The sequence below is a fragment of the Lycium barbarum genome, chromosome 4 (assembly GCF_019175385.1).
Source record: "Lycium barbarum isolate Lr01 chromosome 4, ASM1917538v2, whole genome shotgun sequence".
In the NCBI taxonomy this organism is placed as follows: Eukaryota; Viridiplantae; Streptophyta; class Magnoliopsida; order Solanales; family Solanaceae; genus Lycium; species Lycium barbarum.
The window spans coordinates 131,651,327-131,652,392 of record NC_083340.1 but is presented as its reverse complement, the minus strand read 5'-3'; positions in this window follow the sequence as shown (position 1 = coordinate 131,652,392).

Here is a 1,066-nt window from a genome sequence, read left to right as displayed (position 1 = left end):
TAAGCCTCTACTACTTGCATATGGATCATTTACTTAACCCATCTACTAGTATCCTTTTGGAAGTATATGAAGTGAGCTATACCTCCTGTTGATAGTTTCAGAGAACCCATAATGTGCCTAAACATATACTCGTCTGTTTCATTTTACGTGTCTTAGATTGATGGTCTTAGACATGCCATGTGAGAAGTTGGAATTAAAGAGTTACTTTAAATATAGAAATTGATGTTTTTTGAACGGACTAAAAAAGAAAGCAAGACATATAAATTGAAACTAAGGGAGTAGTTATTTAGTATTGGAATGATATGGAAGTAAGACACATTAATTGAAACTAAGAGAGTTGTTATTTAGTATTGGAATGAAATGGACCGGAATAGAGAGAACAGAGATAGTTTCACATAGCCAACCCCAATTAGCTTGGGATTGAAGCATACTTGCTAGATTGGTTACTTGACCTGTTAGATGCATGCGCATCAACGCAGATGAAGAGTGAATGGATAGAGCAAAATGGACTTGAATAGAGCTGACTGATACAAATTCATATGGCCAACCCCGACTAGCTTAGGATTGAAGCCTAGTAGGTAAAATATAGTTGACCTGTGAGATGCATGTGCATCAAGGGAAATGAAGAGGTCACACAAGACAGTTTTTGGCTAGATTGCTGCTATGACTATCTTGGTCTTTATTTTGCAATGTGTTTCTGACCATCTCCCATAAATTTTTACCTACATTTGAGTTTCAAAGTCAAAGTGCATTTGTCTGTGTCATTTAGTTTTACATTTTATGCAATCGCCAATAACTATAAACTGCATAAAGTTACTGTCTTGTGGAAAGTATAATTTTCAAGTACTTCATCAGCATACTATTCATATGAAGATGTTATTAATGCATCTATGTATTGCTTGTATAAAGTTCATTTGATCGAAAAGTTGCAAGGTGAATTTTAGGAGATCTGGATGTAGGTTTATTTGAGGCACATTCCCTGGCTCATAGCTCATTAGGGTTGTAATTTCACTTTTGGGTAAGGGTGGAATGGCCGAATGAACTAATTTATCTCAACCAACTTTAC